Below are 13,385 nucleotides of genomic sequence, written 5' to 3' on the forward strand. Positions count from 1 at the left end.
TCCCCTTGCCCAGTAGACCCCTTCGGGCTGGGTTTCCCTGTGACGAGCTACTGTGCTGGCTCACACAAAACTGTAGAACCATTGTCTCTAACCGCTGCCTCCAGGGAAGGACGCCACTATTTCCGACCTGCCTGCGGCGGGCAAGGCAGGCCCACGCACGTTGCCATCCGTCTTTACCCTGATAAGCAAGCAGCACTCAGAGCACTTGGGCTGCGGGCTGGAAACCCTGCTCTCAACAGCACTGACCTCGGCAGCTCGGGGGCGAGGTCGTGAAGCTGTGTGGGAACATCAAGGAAAAGGCCACAGGGAGAGAGGTGCTGGCCGGCCGGGTCCTGATTCACTTAGTTATGTCAGGGGACACGGGAGTTGGCCGGGTCTGGCCGACCGAGCAGCTGTGGCAGGGGTAAGTGAAGCCGGGACTTTTCAGAGAGAAGGGGACGGAGAGTCAGGCACAGTCGGTGTTCACCAGGGCCCAGAGAGAAAGCAAGCCACTCATCCAAACGGTCAGCACCCTCAGTGCCTTCTAGAGCTGCCGCCTACAGTCGCAGGGCCCAGGCTGTGGGGCCCCATCCTGAGTCCCAGCACCAGCCACAGGCCTGCCTTTTCCCTGGTGTACACTCACGATGTGTGCACTTTTCTCCCATAAAACATTCTTACAAATCCAGGCAGCAAGATGTGGAGGAGGGTGCAGTCAGAGTTCATTGCATCAAGGCCTTGAGAGAGCCAGCAGGAGCTGGGCCAGAGCGGAGAGCAGAATTGCTGCCATCCAGGCAGGGACAGCAGTGGGTGAAACACCGGCTCATCTGCACTTTGGTCAGCACAGTAGAGACACCTGGACCGTGCAGGAGTTCTGCAAACAGATTTTCTTGCTCGAAGCAGCTGCCTTCCCTTCCTAGCACTTACTCATTACGTGGCAAAGGGGGCCCTTCTTTTCCCTCCTTTGCCTCTGGCTCCGCTGATGAGTCAGTGAAAGAATGCAAAGTGGCTGTAAGGAAAGATGCACCACCTTCAGCAGCAGGCCGTGTGAGAGGCCCGGGGAAGGCAGGTGGGGCGCCTTTCCCCCAGGCTCCCCTGGTCTCTGGGGCCCGCTGGTGTGTGCTGTGCTCCACTAAAGGAAGGAGCATCAGGGGGCTGAGTGACAAGGACAGGCAGGAATGCTCGGAGGCAAATGTGTGCCGTTCAGCCTCAACTCTGCTTTGCTCTGTCTCTCAGGCTGTTGCCTCCGGCTCCGGCCTGGGGGGCGTGCCTGCAGTCGTGGACGTGCGCCCCTCCCAGGAGACACCTGGGCCTCGGTCTCCCCTCCTCACCGTCACCTCACTCCCCGAGTCAGCTCCGCTGTCCTGGGGCTGAGCTCCTCCAGCCTCACATGATCCTTCATTCGTGCCACAGTCTTATTCAATAATTTGGATGTGTTAACTTGAGATTCTTGGGGCTATGACTGCATCGTCCTAAGGAATAAATTATTAACAGGGGAGTGTCGAACTTCAAAGTTGCATTTGTCGATGAGCCGGGGTGTCCCCGAAGGGCTCACTGTCGGATGAGGAGAGCAGACAGATAAGAGATAAGGGCGACAGCAGATGGGGACACTCCTGGCAGGAGTGGGCCTGTGCTGGGGGCTGAGTCTCGGGTTCCCAGTGCACCTGCACCCCAGCTGGCTGCGGTCAGCGTTTGTGAGGACTCTGCCCCAGTGTCAGTTACTTTCTTGTGTCCGGGAAGAGAGCCCATCAGAGCCACTGCTTTCCCTTTGATGACGAGGGTGTCTCCCCCTTTTGAAGGCCGGGCACGAAGGATGCGGAGAATACGGAAGACGAGGTCGGGCTAACCCAGCAGAAGCTGGCTTTTCCTGAAAATCAGGCTGTTAAGCTCTGCTTCTTTCTGGAAAGAAAGGCAGACAGATATTTGGGTGGTGGGAGTATTTCAACATCTCCCGTCCAGCACTGTGTGCAGAGGCGGCAGCCCTCTGCCTGTGCTGTCCCCTGGGGTCCCCCCTGGCCACCGGCGGCTACCGAGCACCAGAACTACGGACAGGGCATCTGATTTGGTGTCTGGGCATCACCAACCAGGCGGCTGTTAACAATGGAAATTCCTCTCCTACAGTTCCAGGGGCTGGGAGTCTAAAGTCGGGGTGTCAGCAGCTGGCCCCTGCTGGGGGCCCCGAGGAGCACCTTTCCATCCCTGCCTCCCGGGTGGCGGTTGCTGGTGATGCTTGGCTTGTGGATGCATCGCTCCCAGCCCCGCCTCCATCCTCACATGCAGTCTCCCCAGAATGTGTCTGGGTTCAGACCCCCTCTTTGTCTAAGAGCACTGGTCACATGGGAGTGGGTCCACCCTAACGACCTCATTTTAGCGTGGTTACCTCTGTAAAGGTCCTATTTCCGAATGAAGTCGCATTCACAGGGTTTTTTGGGTCGTGGGGTAGTATTTCCACATATACTTTTGGGGAGCACAGTTCAACCCATAACAGCAATGAGGGGCTGAAGTTTTTATTTTATTTTATTTTAAATATCAATGACCACATGTGGCTAGTGACTGGCTCCTGGAGCACATAGCTACAGACTACAGAGGGAGAGTTTGGATAATTCAGCATTTCGGTCAGAGCCACCCTGTCCAAGCAGGTGTCTGCTGGCACCAATGGGTCTTCCTCCCCGATAGCAGCCCCTGAGGACTAGGAGGCAGGAGGGGACACCTCTCACCTCTGGCAGAGGGGGGGAGAGGACTGGCACTCTGTTGTACATTGTGACTTAGTTGGCACAGCAAGGGCTGCTCTCATTCTTTGTGGCCTCGTCTGCATGACTCTCCTCTGATTCCCGGGCAGGCAGACTGGGTTCTGGGCTGGGCACAGAGCTGCGCTGCTCCTGGATGGGGGAACGGTGCCGAGAGTGAGGAACTAGGGCCTGGCCACTCAGGGAAGCCGCCATCAGGCCTCTCCTGTCTGTGGGGCCAGGAGAGTCTCAGGCCCTCCAGAACCCCAGGCAGTTGGCTCTCACAGTGGGTCTCAGACCAGCTCATCACCTGGGAATTGTTAGAAATGCAGAGCCCGGGCCCCTGCCCCAGACACCTCACCTCCACCTCCAGGAGTGAGGCCCAGAGCCTGCCCGCTCAGGCCCTCAGGGGATCTCGTCCTTGCTTACCTTCTGCACGGCTGGCCTGCAGCCGGTTCTCCTCTAACCTGCGTGAGGGTCGCTAGAGAGCAGGTTCGGATTCTGTGGGGCTGGGTAGGACCTGGGCGTCTGCATGTCTAACAAGCTCCTGGGATGCTGTCCTCTGCCCATCGAGTCCCTGGAGTCTAAACATCTAGATCCCTGAGGGCTGGGCCTCTTCTCACTGTCTCCAACACCCAGAACAGAGCCTTGCAAATAACGTGCCTCATTCAGTCCCCGTAAAATATTTGGGTGCCATAGAAGCAGCTCCTATCCCCTCTGTGGGGGAAGAAACCATTTTGCAATGACTTATTCAGTGACCTCTTTCCTACTAAGCATTAAGACAAAAGCCACATTGCTCAGAACAGCATTGCAAGGTTTCAGTGGGACTATTTCATTAATCTTGGATGCAGCAAAATGTTGGCAGGCACAGCCGTCTCCCACTGAGGCACAGGGTTTTTGCAATTGGGGGCACTGATTTGGGACAGTCTATGGCAGCAGGCCCCTCTCCCCCTCCACACCCGCTGGCTTCCCTACCCCCACCTCCCCCAGTTTATCTTCTTCTCATCATTCCCAGAGTCCAGCCTCTGCCCAGAGCATCCCCCACCCAGTGCCTACAGCACGGTGCTCTACTCTGTACCAGCTCCTGATCTTACCCGGCTTTCATTTATTTATGACACCTTTTCTTTTTCCAGAAGAGATTTATGCATACTTAACCAGCTGCTTCCTCACTGCAGCGGCTTAGTGGGCTCATATATTTCTTTCTGTCTCCTCGGCCCATCCCATTGTCCCTTATCCTAAGCACAGATTTTGTGTCTCGTAGCTTTTAAAAAATATATATGTTTTTATTGATTTTAGAGAGAGGAAGGGAGAGGGATAGAGAGACAGAAACATCGATGAGAGAGAAACATCAATCGGCTGCCTCAGGCATGGCCCCGACTGTGGATCGAGCCCTCAATGTGCATGTATGTGCCCTGACCAGGAATCGAACTGGCGACCTACTAGTTCATGGGTCAACGCTCAATCACTGAGCCACACCGGCCAAGCTCATGCCTTTTTACATCCCCTCCAAACAGGTCAGTGTGCAGTGGGTAGCTAGTGAATACTTATGGTCTTATTGATTGTTTCAAAGCAAAAATACTCTGAAAATCCCTTTGCTGTTTCTTAGTAAAAAAAATAAACATCTCCTTATACCGCCTCCTCCATGATAGAGGTTGAAGATGGCACTGCCACCCCCGGTCCCTGTGGTTAACCCCAGCTTCTCTTTCTCAGCGAGGGGCTGAGACCATCACCTGGTCCATAACCACTCAGGCATCTGGCCAGCCGGGCGGCATTTCCTGCCGGGCCTGGATCGGCTGCAGCCCCCCTGGGAGGAAGGAAGCCTCCTCGCGGGGACTCACACCGTCACCAGGCCGGACCCCTCCCAAGCGTCATTGGGATGTTCACTTGGTGCCGCAGGATCTTGGCTACACAGCATCGCGTTCACAGCTCTCAGGGGAAGGAGTAGGGGAGCCGGAGTGGCCCCAGCGAAGGCCCACTGTGTCCTGACCACTTCAGGCTGTTGGGTTCCCTGCACGCAGCCCCAGAGGGCCCGTAGCTGCTGTTCTCCTAGAGGCCGTCCTCGTGCCGGCCCCTTACAGGCGGTCCTCCCCAGCACTAGGGCATCTGGTCCCTCCAACCCAGATGTGACGGACCACCTGCCCACTGCACTGCCTCTCTCAGCCGAGACTTGTGGACGGCAGGGCCCACGCTTTCATCTGTCACACAAAGAGGCTGTGGCTGGTGAGCCAGAGGAGGGGCTGAGCCTGCAGGCGGCAGCAGCCGGTGGGACCAGAGGCCTGGGGAGCGCAGGCTGTCCCTTCCCAGCGGAGGACTGCTCTGCTCCGGGACAAGGATGGGCTGGCTCCTTCTTCCCTTTCCTCCAGGCTGCCCCTCCCTCCCTTCCTTCCAGCTGTGCTCCTGTCACCTGGCTGGACCGGAGGGGAGGCTTTGCCCAGCCCTGTCCTCCCCTGGCTCTCTATCCATTTTTGAAAGTTTGATGATGGCGGATGGCAGGTTGGGGGAGGGACTTCTCGTGACCTTTTATAACTGGTGACGGCTGTCAGGGACCCAGGCCTGCAGAGCTGACAGCTGCGCTGTGCGGAAGGCCTAGATTTGTCCCCCCGAACCCCGACTTTTCCACCTGCTCCAGGCCACCAGAGCAGCCACTTGCTATATCCATGATGAGGTCGCATTGTGTCGGGCTGCGCCGGAGCCTGGCTGGGGGCCCTGGCTCACCCGACACTATAGGCTGCCGCATGTGGTGGTGAGAGGCCCAGACGGGCTGTGGTTTTCTCTGAGAGCAGCGTTAGCCTGGCTGAGGCTCAGAGCCACATCTGACAGGAAAGACAGGGAGCAGGGAAGGAGGAAGCCTCTGAAGAGCTGGGAGGGGCGATGGTACACAGAGTGGGGGTCACTTTTTCCACCAGATGAACCCAGACGGTTCCTGCTGAGATGAACATTGGACAGGGGCAGTGCCTGCTGTTCCCACCTGTCCACACAGGACTGGAGCCACCAGGGCGGAATGTGCAGGTGTGCGGGCCAGGTGCCCAGCACGTGGGCTAAGGGCCAGGCCAGCGCCAGCCGCACAGCCTCTGCCCGGCCCCCGGGACTGGGTGCAGCTTCTGCTTTGGGAGCTGAGGTTCCCTGCCACCCCTGCAGGAGTTCACATTTGATGTGTTCGTTTCACTGATGGCTGCACTGAGGCCAGATTGGAAGGGAGCAGCCCTTGTGGGCAATAGACCTGGGAGGTTGTTGTTAAACTCCTTGCAGAGTACGTGGAAAGGTGGGGGGTGGGCTGTGCCTCCCCCAAGGCGTTCACAGCCCTGGCACAGTGTCCGGCTCCAGCCAGCGCTCAGGAGCCCCGGCCAGCTCACTGGGAACGAATCCGCAGCTGGCGTGTCCCAGGCGCCTGCTGCGAAGGCTTGCCCCTCACGGGAGTTCATGAGGAGGCGGTGGCCTCAGCCTCCGGGGGAGCTGGTAGGTGTCTGCTCAGTGGCTTTGGTGAGGACAGGGAGGCTGAAGAGTGAAGGTGGAGGTGACCGACGGTGATGCTGCCTCACGTCAGGGGAGCAGGCTGAGCCGAGACGTGGAGAGCAGGTGACTGCTTTCATTTACACAACACCGAGTCATCGGGCCGTGCCCAGCCGCAGGCTCGGTGCCCAGGGATCACACCCCCAGTTATGTCACCCACAGCCTCACCAGGTGTCATGTAAATGTCACATTACCCTTGGCAAGCCTCTCAGATAGCACGTCGGAAACTTGGCTTCGGGGAGGCAAGGAATGTGTGACACCGCCCCGGACTCCCTTCCACCGGAGGCCTGGTGACCCGTCCAGGCTCCTGTGACCGCGGCCCGGCATCCCACACACGCCCAGAGCCCGGAAGAAGGGACAGGCCGTGGTGCCGGCGAAGAAGGATAGTCTCTGACCAAGAGGGACAGAGGGTGTCCCCCGGAGTCTGAGTCTGAGTGGCGTGTGCACCAAACCCCTGGCTCCTTGTTCCAGGCACGGGGAGCCGGGCCGGCTGCAGGGAGGAGTGGGAGGAGAAACAGCCCTAGCCACGTGGGGAGGGAATTGTAAAAGGAAGCTCTTTGTGGCCCGTCCATATGATGGAGTATTGTTCTGCCTTAAAAGGGAATGAATTCTGACACACACTACAGTGCGGATGGACCCTGAGGGCATTCTGCCAGGCGACATAAGACCGACACAAAAGGACAAACACTGTGACTCCACTTCTGAGAGGGCCCCGACGTCGTTAGATTCCAGAAGCAGCGTGGACTGCTGGTGCCAGGGGCTGGGGTGGGGAACTGGGAGCTTCGGTTTGGAGAGATGAGAAGTTCTGGAAATGATGGTGGTGACGGGTGCCCAACAGTGTGTGTGTGTTTAATGCCACTGAGTTGTGCACCTAAATGGTTAAGAGGGTCAAAGTTATGTTCTGTGCGGCTTTCTGCTTTGGGAGCTGAGGTCCCCTGCTACCTGGTGGAGTTCAAAGCACCAAATAAAACACCATACGTTGCCACGGTGTTTTGAAATAGAGAGAGCACTGCCCGTGCCGTGGCACCGACCCCTCCACTGGCCTGGCCTGGCTTCCCGGGCGACGCAGAGCGCCAGGGAGAGGAGCCCGGGCAGAGGGCGGGTCTTCCCTCCTCAGAAGCCACTTGCGGGACCTCACCCTTGCATCTCTGCTCTGGAACCCCCGGGGGGCCCCACACCCCTGGCCTGCCTTTGGGCAGCTGGATATGGGGGTGGGGGTGGGGCTCTCTGTGTGCTCAGACCTATGCCAGGCCCCATGGGAGGCTCACTGATGGGCCCAAGGCCATGGGTCAGGTGAGCCTGTCGGCAGGGCCTCCCTGCCCACTCTGCAGGGACCTTCTTCCCTTTTCCCCGGCCTGACTTTTGAGCTCCCTGCAAGTCTCTCTCTTTCCTCCGGGGGCTTGGGGGGAGGGCACAGGCTGCCGGTCCTCAGGAACGGGAGAGCGATGCCTGAGCCTACGGCCCAGGCCCAGGCACCACGGAGTCAAGACCTCACATATGTTCCCTGCTTGGCAGTGCTGGCTCCTGGTGGGCTCCTGAGATGACCTTTGGGCCAGAGGGCGGGGATGCCAGTTGCTGTTTTTATTAAGCAGATCGAGGGCCCCAGAGCGAGGAGTCCCAGGCCCGGCCCCTCCATGCTCCAGGCCCAGGGAGCACGGCACCAGGCTGGTTGGCCCAGGCCACACTGACAGCCCAGACTCGCCTTAGAGCACTTTGAAAAGCCAGGCTTATTGGCCCAGAGTTTACAGACAGTCAAATTCACCCATGTTAGCGTCTGTTTTGACAAACATATTCATCATCCCCCCAAAATGTAATTCCTTCATGCTCCTTCAGTCAACCCCTGGCAACCCATCCCTTTCCTGTCCCCTGTCATGTTGCTTTTCTCAGAACGTCATATAAATGGACAAATGCCGCACACAGCCTTGCGGGCCTGGCTTCTTGCACTCAGCACAAAGCCTTTGAGATGCTTCACCCGAGTTGTTGCACCTGTGGTTCTTTCCTCGTCGCTACTGAGCTGTTCTCTCCTGGACAGACGCACCGCTTGCTTATTCACTCACCAGCCCGCGGACATCTGGGTCATGTCCAGTTTGGTGGCAACTATTAATGAAGCCACTATAGACATTTGCATCGGGCTTTTCTGGGAAGATACATTTCCTTCCTCCAATGAGTGGCATTGCCGGGTAATGTGTGTTTAACTTCAGAGGAAGCTGTAAAACTCTTTTCCAAACCTGCTGCTCCATTTTGCATTTTCATCGGCCACGGATGAGAGTTTCTGCTGCTCCGCATCCTCGCCCGCACTTGGTATCGTCAGTTTTTAACAGTTTAGCTGGTCTAACAGGTGGGTCATGGTGTCTCAATGTGGTTTTAATTGGCATTTCCCTCACTAACATGTGGAGCGTCTCCTAATGTGCTTGCCATCGGCACACCCTCTTTGCCAAAATACCCATTTCATCTTCCGGGCAGTTGTTTTATTGAATTACTTGTTCTCTCATTACTGAGTTTTGAAAATTGCTGACATATTCTGGAGATGAGTCCTTTATCACAGATGTGTTTTGCAAATATTTTCTCCCTGTCACTTGTCATTCTTCATTTTCTTAACAGTATCTTTTGAAGACCTTCAGTTTTAAGTTTTGATGAAATTCGATTTTTCCATTTGTTCTTTTGTGGGCAGTGCTTGTTGAGCACTTTGTTGAACAAAGTACGAGCCTCAGAAGCACAGCGACGGTGCATTGGTGGGGCGTGTGCGCTGGCACCTGCGTTCTGGGGCCCGGGCTCACGGAGGAGACGGGGCGAGGAATACAGAAGTGGCTGCAGCACGCTGTAACTTTACAGCATTGGATGTGCCAGACGCAGGCAGAGCAGGGATAATTAGCTCTAGAAACCGGGGCAGGCTTTATGAAAGGTGAAGTTAGCCAAGGATAAATGCCGAAGGAGTGGGGTGAATCCGAGGCAAACGGGAGGAAACCCGCTCTCCTGAGCACAGCCTTCTGAGGCCATTGCTCACACTCCGTCTGGAAACCAGGGAGGGAGACCAGGGAGAAGATTAAACTCCCTGGAGGCAGAGGGTGCTAACTAAGTACCCCTGAGCCCGGGCCCGTGCTTCTCCCCAGTGATGGCCCCCCTCGAGGTCACACGCACGGGAACTGCTCCTGGGACCAGCCTGCAGCAGGTGGCCAGGGGCATTAGGGCACAGAGCCTTCCAGGTGACACAGTGTGCCACACGGGGGACTGGTGAGGTATTTGGGAGGGGCAGGGGCTCTTCAAACCCTACAATTATGCTAATAGGGGGCTGTCTTCTCCCTGCACATAAAACAGCTCAGGCATTGGGGGTCACTATAGGTCAGAGGCTGGCAGGTAAGGGATTCTGATCTCCCCAGAAGGACTCCATCCCCAATTCCTCTGGCAGAGCTGTTACCTCTCTCCCAAAGCACAGGGAAGAGTCCAGGATGAGGCTGTCATCTTGTATTTTTCTCTAGGAAGTGAGTGGGGAGAGCAGCCCATGAAGACCGGCGCTGGGCAGAGGCCCAGCTCGGTGCCTCCCTGGCCCCAGGCCTCCCTGGCATTGCCTGCACCCCGTCCTGTCTCCCCAGCACCTCACACCCAGAGGAGGGTGATGTCAGGTGATGTGTTGAGTCAACAGACCCACAGGAGAGCCCTGGTCGGAGTCCCATGGCAGCTGGCTGCAGCCGGCACCGGGAAGGGAATGCCCGGACTGGCTGCCAGCCACCACCTGGCCGGCAGGGACCCAGCGGAAGGAAGGCAGCCGTCGCCCCAGCCCCACCTCCTCCTCCTGTTCCCAGAGTGGAGGTTTGGAAACTGTGCTCCCAGGGCCCATGTGCCGGTAGAACAGGCATCTGAGGGTCAGAGACTCGACATCAGAAAGGGCCCAGGGCACAGCGCTCTTCCTGGAGGTGGCAGGGCGCCATTGCCCAGGTTCTCAGGGGCTCAAGTCGCCCACCTTGCGGAAAGTAGAGAAAAAACTCACGGTGTGACTCCACATCTTAGGAGGCGCTCCAGGACCTTCTGGGAGCCAGGTCCTAGTGCGGTGTGCCCCCTGCCTTCTCTCGGTCAGCACGTGGGTTCCCCCCCTGCCCCCGCCCCCGTCTCAGGCTCCGTGTTCTCCTGTTCTGGTCCCTCCGCGTGGACACAGCTACGGGTGGAAGCTGACACGGTGTGAGTCTGCAACCTGTGGGAATGAGGACCAAGAGGAGGTCTGGAGGCCCCTTGGAACTCAGATTCTTAAAGCCTGGCTTTTGGGGAGTTGGAACTGCCCTGAGGTTATTTACAGAGAGAGAGAGTAGTTTGTGTGTCCACGCATCATTTATTGATCTCACCAGATTATCAGAGGGTCTTGGGACCCACAAACATTGAAGGATCACATCCTTCCCAGCTTCTGGGGAATGTCCCCAGCAGCTAGAATAATAAGCAGCTGATGGGCTCCCAGGAATTCCAAGAGGGGCTGAGACAGAGCCGCGTCCCAGGCACAGAGTGGGGGGACGGAGATCCCCAATCTTGACCCCGTCCCATTTCAGCGGGTTAATCACATGTACCCCCAAACCAGACCTGCGATGACATGACAGCTATGTGCACCGGACAGGCTGGCTCCGCAGGAACCATCTGCCTGGACGATGCTGTTAGAACCGGCATCGCGGAGACACCAGGCTGGGAAGACTTGCTTGAACTTGCATAGAAACCTGGTCCTGTCCTAAGAGTGTAGATGAGCAGGACAGGGCACTAGGGGGTAGGAGTGGGGGCTCCTGGACTCACCTGTGGGCAGCTCGAGAAACCTTCCCCAGCCCACCGGGCACCTTGGCATCAACCCAAGAGTGTGAAACCCTGCCGTCCTAGTGGGTCCGTGTGCTGCCCTGTGTCCTCGTGGGAAATGGCAGTCACCACCCTGACCCCAGTCTCCTGAACTCCTCCCCCTCTCCCAGGCCAGCATGCCGGGGTCGCGGCCACCCACTGCCCTCACCCTGTGCCGCCTTGGCCAGCGGGACGTGCCTGCCGGGGAGAGGAGCCTCGATCCGGCCGCGAGGGCCTGTGTGTAGCGCGAGGGCACGGAGGGTGCCCCGAGGCCCCACCCTCCCCCCGTGACTTCAGGTACCTGCTCCCCCGGGGTTCTCCCAGCCACACGCATGGCTGTGGAGGTGGGTCTGAGACGCCTCCTGGCACAGGGTCACCCAGGCCCCGCTTCTGGTCTCGCTGTTGCTCTTGGGCCTGACACTTCACCCTCAAGGCCTGCAAGTCTTTCACTTTAACATGGGGTCATGGGTGTTTGTCCACGAAGGTCACTCACGGGTCAGGACTCCTTGGCGGGGCCATCCTGATTCTGCCCGTTCAGCAAATTCATCTGGCGGCACCAAATGGCACCTGCTGCCTTTGTGATTCCACTAAGAGCATCTGACCAGGGGGCTGGCCTGGCCCTTTCCCCTTCACTAGAGAACTATGAACACATGGTTTTTCAGAAATGGTTTTATGTGGGAAATGGATTGTTCTGGAATCTATTTGTCTCACAAAGCAACCGAGGGTTGCCCTGGCTGGTGTGGCTAAGTGATTGGAGCACTGTCCCAGGCACCAAAAGGCCTTGGGTTCCATTCCCAGTCAGGGCGCATGCAGGAGGCAACCAATCAATGTTTCACTCTCATTCATTCTCATCTCTCTCTCTCTCTCTCTCTCTCTCTCTCTCTCTCTCTCTCTCTCTCTCCTCTATTCCTCTCTCTGTAAAAATCAATTTTAAAAAAATTATTTTAAAAAAGAAGCGACTGAAGACTTTTTCTCTCCTCCCTTCCCCAAGGATTGTCTCTGAGCTTCAACATGCAAAGGAGGGGTGCTGTTATCTCCAGCTCTAGTGAGGATCAACGGTCATAATGGGGTCCCTGAAGCCAAGCCCAGGACCCCAGATAAGCATGAGGAGGGCTCTCCCTAAGGCCAGGGCCCCCCAGAGGCTGGGTCCCCACTGCAGGGACCGGTCAAAAGTGAGCCCTGCCGAGGTCGGTTTTGTGTCCTTGTGCAGAGCCGTCTACGTGCCAGAGCCGACCATGAATGACTGGACACAGAAAGCCCCATAAAATCGGTATTTTTTCCTGGATTCCTTCCAGAAGACTAAGACCTTAGGAAATGTCCTAAAAGAAGTTCGGTTCGTTTGTTTTTATAGACTTTCACCCACACATTTCCATAATGCTGTGACTCCAAGATGACTCCCTCATTCCCCAACATATTTTGAATATTTTGAATTCTGAAAGGTTGTAGAGCAGATTGTTAAAAGTGTTCATAAGCAAAACTTGTAGCCCAGAAATCTTACTCCTTTTAATACATGAATTAAGGGTATAATACATGAAGGTCTGGTATGGCCATTGCCAATGCTGATGGATTGTAACACCATCTAGACCAGTCCTGAGTCAGAAGACAAGAAACTCCACCCCTGAGAGTGAGGGGGCCCTCGTGGGGTGGGGTGGGGGGGGGGGGCGGGGAAGGGCAGCAGGACAATATCTTTCCGATGGGCAATCTTTTGGAAACAAACCCTCCAGGCAGCAGGGACCTGTGGGACTTTGTGAACCCTGGTGTCCACGGACCAGGCCTCACACAGGGAAGAGCAGCAGCTAGCCAGGCACAGAGAAAGCTGGGACAGAAAAGGTTACAGATTGAAACAGCAAATTATTCCTTGAAAAAAGGCACCCTCAGCAAAACAGTGTGTGGTGGGCAGTTCCCCCACATGGATGCACTCCAAAGTGTTTCTGGTATTGCCCGGGGTTTTCTGTCCCTTCTTTATATATATACTAGAGGCCTGGTGCACTAAATTCGTGCACAAGGGTGGGGGGGGAGGGGTCTCTCAGCCCAGCCTGAACCCTCGGGGGATGTCCAACTGCTGGTTTAGGCCCGATCCCTCTCGCAATCTAGGACACTGCATGCACCAGTGACCATACTTTTTATACAGGCGAAAGGCATCTTGCTGTTGTATGGGCAGCTACATTTTTTTGCCCTGATTATAGAAAGTAGTACAAACATGATCCTTCTGAGGCAGTAGTACCATTTTCCCCATCTTAGGGGTGGAAAAACTGAAGCAGAGAGAAGTTAAGTAATTGGCTTTGTGACACAGTTATAAGTGTCATAATCAGGGCTGGTCACAAAATGTGCAAACCAGAGTCCATGCGTGTCATCGCTGTTTTTTCAGTA

The 13,385-nt window shown here is 56.5% G+C and overlaps 1 protein-coding gene across 6 annotated transcripts in view; it reads left to right on the forward strand.

Moving 5' to 3' along the window:
- The window catches only part of PRKAG2 (protein kinase AMP-activated non-catalytic subunit gamma 2), a 226,317-nt gene that overhangs the window by 113,361 nt on the left and 99,571 nt on the right, over nucleotides 1-13,385 (forward strand). The window lies entirely within an intron of this gene.

This window comes from Myotis myotis, unplaced genomic scaffold (genome assembly GCF_014108235.1).
Source record: "Myotis myotis isolate mMyoMyo1 unplaced genomic scaffold, mMyoMyo1.p scaffold_m19_p_25, whole genome shotgun sequence".
In the NCBI taxonomy this organism is placed as follows: domain Eukaryota; kingdom Metazoa; phylum Chordata; class Mammalia; order Chiroptera; family Vespertilionidae; genus Myotis; species Myotis myotis.